The 7,393-nt window shown below is 46.4% G+C and overlaps 1 pseudogene; it reads right to left on the bottom strand.

The window, feature by feature from the left end:
* Positions 1 to 1,019: 1,019 nt before the first annotated feature.
* LOC121153990 lies at positions 1,020 to 1,621 on the bottom strand (annotated as a pseudogene).
* Positions 1,622 to 7,393: the final 5,772 nt, after the last annotated feature.

Raw genomic sequence — 7,393 nt, 5'->3', positions numbered from 1 at the left:
GATTAACACCAGGTGTCCCTTGGGACCCAGCATCCGGCTGTGGTGGCTCGGTGCATAGCTTTCTCTGCCTAGACTGAGCTGAATCCAGTCCAAGAGTTCACAGGGATTCCTCTAGCGAATCATAGCAAAGTTGCAAACGTTCAGGTTGAGAAACGACTTTAGAATTCACTCAAACATCTCTAGGTGCACAGGAAAAAGGGCTTGTTTCTTTAGGGGAATTTGTTTTAAAATGGAGAAGTCTTTTAAAAGATTATGTTTTCTTTTCACACTTGAAGAACAAAAGAGAAGTTGGGTTATGTTCAAATATGTTAAGATTGAGGCCACTGCTGTGGCTTAGCAAGTCAAACCACCACCTGAGACACCAGCATTCCATATGGGCATGGATTCATTTCCCAGCCACTCCACTTTCAATTTAGGTCCCTCCTGGTGTACTTGGGAGAAGCAGTAGAGCATGACCCAAGTTTTTGGGCTCCCACACTCATGTGGGAGATCTGGAAGAAGCTCCTGGTTCCTGGCTTCGGCTTGGCCCAGCCCAGTCATTGCAAGCTTTTGGAAAGTAAACCAGCAAATGGAAGCTTTTTTTCTCTGCAACTATGACTTTCAAATAAATAAATATTTTTTTAAATATGTCATTTTTTTCTAATAAAAAATTGTATTTACTTAGAAGCACTCAGAATGTCAACAAAACAGCTGCAATTTTTTTTTTTTGCAGTTACAGAGTGGTATTCAAGTAACAGAACAACAATTATTTCATATAAGCTGCATCAGAGACAACTGAAGATGAAAAACTACCATCCCCTTATAGAATTAACTTGTGCTATGTACTAACAAGAACCTGCTTTAAATTTCCATGCCAATTTACAATCCCCATACTGTACCAGGCAAGGTTAGTGGCTATAAAATACCACCAGGACAGGGCTATCTAAAGACACATTCGGTAGTGTGTTAACTATATAAAAAAAGACACTGTGCAGTTTAAAAACAAATCTTACACAGCCTTACATTTCAATTTTTTTTCTTTAAAAGGAGTGAGTTGTGTACAGCGGGCTAAATACTTTATAGACAAGGAAAAAAAAAACTGTGCTAGAACCATCGTCTTCTTCATCCTCTTCATCTTCCTCCTCTTCTTCATCTTCTTCATCCTCTTCCTTCTTTTTCTTGCTCTTTTCAGACTTGACAACTTCCTTTTTGGCTGCATCAGGTTTTCCTTTGGCTTGTTATGCGGCAATATTCTTGTTGTACTTCTCCTTCAGCTTGCAGCCTTCTTCTTGTGAGGCTGCTTGTCATCGTCGGCAGTGTTATTCCACATCTCTCCCAGCTTCTTTGCAACATCACCAATGGAGAGGCCAGGGTGCTCCCCTTTGAGTTTTGGACGATATTTAGGAGGGATATAGGTTTTCACTTCTCTTTCATAACGAGCCTTGTCCGCCTTTACCATATCTTTAAATTTTCCCTTCTCCTTAGCAGACATGGTTTTCCGCCTCTCTGAGCATTTCTTAGAAAACTCTGAGAAGTTGACAGAAGCATCCGGGTGCTTCTTGTGTTTCTCCCGGCAAGTTTGCACAAAGAATGCATATGATGACATTTTGCCTCTTGGCTTGTTAGGATCTCCTTTTCCCATGGTTAGTTATTTTCTTCTGTGAGGCACAGAGTCGCCCAGTGCCCGTCCGGCTCTCACTTGCCCTGGCGCTGTCTCCATGGAGCTCAATGTACTGCAATGGCTCTGTCATTTCTTATATTAAGCAGATTGAAAGTCTAATGACTTTGTAATCTTTAAATAATTCACATTTGAAAATAAAGCAAAAAAAAAAATCTCCCCCCAAAATGCATACCATTTCCCTTTCAGTAAGCAAACGATATAAATATCCATCTTTAGGTAACAGGTGGCAAAACATCACATGTTCACTGTCAGTGACTTCACACCTATCACCTGCATGTGTAAAAACACAGCTGCTGTAGCTGAGAAATCAACCTTAGAGAAGTGCATTGAAACGAAGTGTTGCTGTACAAATTCTCTGTGCAAAGAGAGCAGATAAAGCTTCAAACAAGAATGTGCAAATTGATCGTTGTTGCATGTTTCATCAAAACAGTTGATTGACATTAAGGAAAATCAAAAAATAGAATGACTCATTCATTATGCTTCTCTGTTACAACTGACACTGTCTTAGCAAGAGCTCAGATGTGGAGTACAAGCTAGCTTTGCGATTCAGCTCCACCCTGGGGAAGCTGTTGGCCCTGGAACTTGTGTATCTTTGAGCCTTTGCCTCCTTGTTACAAAATGGGGGAAGAAGCGAATTACAATAATTTCATGCAATTGTGTTCTGGGAACAAAATGAAATAATCTATGCACCAATGCTTTGCAAATGTGAGTTATTATTTCCTGGTGTTCCTTTTATTTTTATCCATGAAATATACATACGCACATTTATAGTTATGCCACAAATATGTATAGCTTCGCCTCCTAAATTGTACTGATTGCACAGTGCACCACCATATTCTTCTTTCTTGTTGCTCAAACCAAAATGAAGTCTGGTGACTGCCAGTTATTGGAGGGCATGACATACCAGGTCTTGTGCCAAATGTGTTATACTAATCTTTTATGAAATGAACATTAAAATACCTGTTGGAAAAGAACCACTATGCCTAGTTCATGGGTGAGGACCCTGAAGCTTTGAGATAATAACTTGCCTGGGGACTTGGGGGGAAGGTTGAACATCTCTGATCTGAAAAACCAAAGTTTAAATTGTTCTAAAATCTGAAACTCTTTGAGGGCTGACATGACACCACAAGTAGAAAATTCCACACCTGACTTCACGTGACCAACTGCAATCAAAACACAGGTGCAGTCAATGTACCATATTAAATCACCCTCAGGCTATGTGATAGGCGTATATGAAACAAATGAACTTCATATTTGATCTTGGGATTCTCAAGATTTCTCATTTATGTATGCTAAATTTCATGATAAAAAGTCTGAAATCTGAAACCATTTTGGCCCATGGTACTTGGAAGAGCTGGGGTTCCATAGCAGTCTGATCTCAGAATCTATTATGCAAAGCATTCACCATTCCAATGTTGTCCTTCCATCCCTCCCAGGTTTGTTCTATTGTTCGTCCTTAGAGGAAATTGCATCCTGCAGCTTCAGGAATCTCTCTTCCTCCTCCAGAAAGCCTTCTCAGTTAGATCAGAGGGAAGTTACAGGCATTCCTGTTTGAATGTGAGATTCCTGTGATCACAGGACTAAGTCACTCACTAACCCAGCCATACTCGGGAATACATGACGTGGCCATGTGAAGGTGGCCTGTCTGTCAGCTTGTTGGTCTGTGGGCAGCTGCTTCATTTCTGTGGCCAGGTAGGCCACAGCCCAATGCCAGGGTGGGGAGACATTGAGAGCCGCAGATGAATGAATCTGGGTGAATCACAGGCAATGGCTCCTGTATTGAGCCTTTCTTTGGAAAAAGGCAGCAACTACAGTCAGAACTCTGCCCAAGTGGGTGATGGGGTTTTCCAACTCCTGGAGTCAGTTAAGCCTAGACTGGTCAGCTCCCAGACAGGGGAGGTCGCAGAGGGTCCACATGAGACACTCTTGCCTCTCTGGCCTTGGACACCCTGGAGGGCAGTGCCAGATCTCCATTGCCATGTACTGTCCAAAGGGGCAGGGCTGGTGTGTGCCAGTGCTGGGATCCTGCTGGAGACCTCTTCCTCTCCAACCATGAGTCTGTGCTGATGCAATGAGAACACTGCTGACTATGGGGAAGAGTGAGTTTTTATTCTTCTCTTACATTGTTGTCCTGAACAAGACAGAGAGAGGCAATGAACTCAAATATGGGGAGGAACATAGCAACTCTTGGCTGTATGATTCTAAACTCTGGGCCACAGATCTACTGAGACTTGCAGGGTGGTCTTCTAGATTCCCTCCTGAGTGTGTCTATCCCTGAGCTGACAGGTCCAATATTGGTTGAAGGAGTGAAGCTTAGCATTGTCCCTACTTGTGAGTCCCCTGGGAAACTTCCTTAGGGTAACAAAGAAGCCAGCTGGCACCCTGGGGCATTTGGTTAAGAGCCCTGCACTCAACCTGAAACCAAAATCTCTCCATCCTACCTGGCCTCCTTATATGCTAACCAGGAATGTAACCTGTCCAGCATTTGTTCTGAGCCTTATAGCAGAAGCCGTGCTGGTCTGTGCTCAGAGGCCAGTCTTGGAACAGATGGATGTGTGATTCTAGAAAGGGAATCACAAACAAGAAAGATCCATATGGCTGGGGCAGGGAATGAACCAAAAGAGGCTGGGGTAAGTTTTTGAGCTAAGAGCAATGTTTCAGATCTCAGCCACTCAAGTGGTCACCTAGGTATATACACGTGTCAGAACCCACTCACCTGTATGTTAACTATGCTCATGTAGATTATTATACTAATATTGTGCTATTCATTAGAAACACAAAGCATAGGACACAGATTGGCAGCAATGGTCACTGAGGCATGGGTGAGTTTAATTTTGAGGACCCCTATTCATTTACAACAAAGGTGAGGTAGACTGTGCACATCCCTGGAAGATTCACAAGGGATACGGAAAAAAGCAGACGTGATTGTGAATGCTCACTGTGACAGCAGGGCTCACTCCGTGCAGGGTTGCCACCCCAGGAAGGTGGTCTCACTTGCTCTCAGTGAGCACAGATGTTTCTCTTCCTTTGCCAAGCTGCAAGGGGCAGGGTGCTTGGTCCCTCGGAGAACGAAAGGAACCTGTAAGTGACCAAAAGGGAAGGCCATCTGGTTAGAAAGCCAACTTGTCTCTATTTAAAGTTTGATGTTCTGCTCATTGGGAACTTTTTCCATTAAAGTTGCTTTTTGAAAATATCCCATTAAATGTGTTATTTTTTTTAATTGCCTTGACACTGTCTTAAATCTTGCAGCCTGGGTGAATGCCTCTCTTGTTCACCTTTGTCCAGGTCCAAGGAAAAGAAGGAAGAAAGGGTTGGTCATAGTCCAGAGAACTCACACTGCAGGGCCAGCCTTCCCTGCCGGCCTGGGTGGACGGGGGAGCGGTTGAGCCCTGGCCCAGAGAGACTCAGGACTTCTGGAAAGGCAGTGAAGGTGTGTTGGCCTCTACAGGAGGGTGTGCTTATCTGTATAGCTGGCATAGTGTGTGTGTGTGTGTGTGTGTGTGTGAAACTCTATCCACACAGGTGGACATGCCTGGAGGCAGGAAACACCCAGAACCTGGGGCTGGCAGTTGGCTTAGGTGTCCCACACAGGGAGTTACAGGTGAGTCCTAGGTGCCACTGACAGCTTTGCATGGGGTGGGGGCAAAACAGACAGTAGGTCAGGACCTGCTGAGTGGCAGCTGGGGAAGCAGGGGGAGGAAGGCAGTGACCAAGGTCAGGTGTGGGTGAAGGGTAGTACAGGAGGTAAAAGAACGAGGGGGCATTATAGAGGGAGATTGAGGCTGTGCAGTCAGGAAGACAAGGAACGTGGACAGAGCATACCAAGAAAGGTCAAAACCAAGATCAGCTGCAGCCATCAAGGGCAGGGGCAGATCTGCTGTCGGGAGGTGGCCCAGGTCTCATGCTACCCCAGCTCCTTCTGCTCTGGATAGGGCACACCACACCCAATGTGCCTTCAGCTCCTCACTTGCGCTGGGTGGCATCCCAGGGCATGGCTCTGCCTGGGAGCTCTTGGCCATTCCCACGTCCATCCCAGCAGCTCTTCCTGTAGGGCCTGATACTAAGCAGCCAGTACTTGCTGAACAGAACTTGGTTAGCAGGGACTACAGGCCAGGCTAGTGTTGGCTCTGAGGGAAACCCAAGAAAAGAACAAGCCATCACTCTGGCATTCCTTCTGAGCCCACTCAGTACCTAGTACCTGGGAGGGAGGGATGTTCTTGTGCTTCATCCAAGTTCACACAGCTGGCCTTCACCTTGGAGTCAGGATCTTGCCTCCTGACTGGGCCAGGACCCCATGTCTGAGTTCTTTTCAGATTTGGTGGGAGGGATCTTCAGCGCAGGAGGCTTCTTTAGGGACTTGCATTAAGGTATGGAATAGGGGCCCTTGATCCTGGCCTGTGGGTCCCAAGGCTCAGGCAGCCAGAGAGGGGGTTGAGGACCGCATGTCATGTTGGCCTCTATTCTGCCCTGCATGGGTGACAGGAGGGTTGGTGGGTGGCTGGATTCTGCCCTCATGGGACATGGTACTTCAAAATAACCCAAGACTTGAGACCTTGAAGGTCTAGGCCTGGGACTTCTGCAAGTTCTTCTACCTGTGCCTTCATTTCCATCAAGACTCCGTGTGTTGGGGCCAGTACTTTCCCCTTGAAGCTAGAAGTTTCTTGGGGAGAATAAGAATCAGTCCCTTTTCAAGGCTTTGTTTAAATGTCTTCTGCAGAAAGGTTGTCCCAGTGACACTGCATCTAAACTGGCCTCTGGGTCTCAGCCTCCTCCAGCCCTGTCTCCCAGCCTTCTCCCGTTCTGATTCACATGGACTGCTTCACCCATCTGCTGGTTTCTGGCTGCCTTCCCTTCCCCCTCATCACCCCAAACCCTAGGATAGGGGCCATGGGCCTGCTTGGTGCACTGCATCCCCAGCACCTGGAACAGAGGCATCCCATGGGTACTTGCCAAATGACCGCTATGTGAAGCACCTGCAGGACACCTAGTACTTGATTCTCATCAGCCTGTTGTTGCTGGCAGCCACTTGGGACGGGTGTCATTTGCTCAGCCTCCCCAGCCCCATGTCTTTGTCTCTGAAGAATCTGATCTCTGAGTTTTCAAACACTGAGCCTTGGGCCCAGCGCGGTGGCGGTGGCGCAGTGGTTAAGGTCCTCGCCTTGCATGCCCGGGATCCCATATGTGCGCCGGTTCTAGCCCTGCTTCCCATCCAGCTCCCTGCCTGTGGCCCCAAAAAGCAGTCGAGGACGGCCCAAAGCTTTGGGATCCTGCACCCGCTTGGGAGACCCAGTGAATCATCGGACAGAAGATCTTCCTCTCTGTCTCTCCTCTCTGTATATCTGCCTTTCCAATAAAAAAATAATAAAAAAATAATTATTTAAAAAAAAAAACCACTGAGCCTCAGTGCCCCTCAGTACCCAGATTCAGGGAGATTCTTCCCCAGGGGGCCCCAACACCCCCTCGCTCTGTGGTTCTCAGCAGAGCTCTGAGGGGGACTCCTTCTGCTCTTCCTCTTTTGCTTGGAGGCTAAAGACCGGAGAATGAATGAGGAACAGGTGTGAGGCTATGAATCAGCCAGTGTTTTTGGCAATGGCTTACGTGAACACATTTATGTGTTTGATTTGAATGGGTCAGTTATGTTTGAAAGCATTTGATTGTTTTCCGCAGAGGCCATTCACTGCATGCAGAATTAAGGTAATTTGATTTTAACTTTTTAAAAAGTTTCCAAGGAAA

This window comes from Ochotona curzoniae, unplaced genomic scaffold, assembly GCF_017591425.1.
Source record: "Ochotona curzoniae isolate NIBS_2020 unplaced genomic scaffold, NIBS_Ocur_1.0 contig_2723, whole genome shotgun sequence".
NCBI lineage: Eukaryota > Metazoa > Chordata > Mammalia > Lagomorpha > Ochotonidae > Ochotona > Ochotona curzoniae.
Note: the sequence above shows the minus strand (reverse complement) of the source record. Positions and strands in the feature narration are given on the sequence as shown.